The sequence below is a fragment of the Orycteropus afer genome, unplaced genomic scaffold (genome assembly GCF_000298275.1).
Source record: "Orycteropus afer afer isolate SDZICR_OR568_19922 unplaced genomic scaffold, OryAfe1.0 scaffold00321, whole genome shotgun sequence".
NCBI lineage: Eukaryota > Metazoa > Chordata > Mammalia > Tubulidentata > Orycteropodidae > Orycteropus > Orycteropus afer.
Window position 1 is genome coordinate 1,609,719 of NW_006921908.1, and position 718 is coordinate 1,610,436.

A 718-nucleotide genomic window follows, 5' to 3' on the forward strand; every position below is an offset into this window, starting at 1 on the left:
CTCACATCTGCATGTCACCACAGTAGGACAAACCGACAGACAAGTTTGTCTTGCTTTTGGAGACCTCTCGTATCACCCCCACCTGGGTCCCTGTGGCTGATTGTTCCTCTGTCTGGCTTCCTGGCTCTTAATCCCCTTTCTCCTGCTCTTCCCACCTGCTGCTTTGGGCATCCCTGAGTTGTCTCTCCTCACCTCTAACCCTGGGGCTGACATTAGATAGGACATTAGATGCATGAAAATGGGAGGGAAAACGTGTACTAGTCTATTACTATCATCTAGGCAAGTAATGATGGTGGATTTAACATTAGTGAAGGAAATGAAGGGAAGATAACAGGTTTAGGGTGTGTTTTGGAAATACAACTATCTACTGTAAGTTGAGTCAACGAAGTCTACTCATTCCAGAAATATTTTTATTTTACATCTGAAAGAAATTGTGAATTCAAGGATGTAAATGCATATACTGTTTACTGAGCAGATAAACAAGCAAAATATCACATACACACATATATGTGTGTGTTTGTGTTTGTGTATACATAGAAACTGCCATCAAATTTAATCCAACTCATAGTGACCTCCCATTGAATTTCCAAGGCTGTAACTCTTTACAGAAGTAGATTGCAACATCTTCCTCCCACAGAGCAGCTGGTGGGTTTGAACCTCTGACCTTAGCAGCCAAATGCCTTACCCACTACACCACCAGAGAGTATATTTTATATAT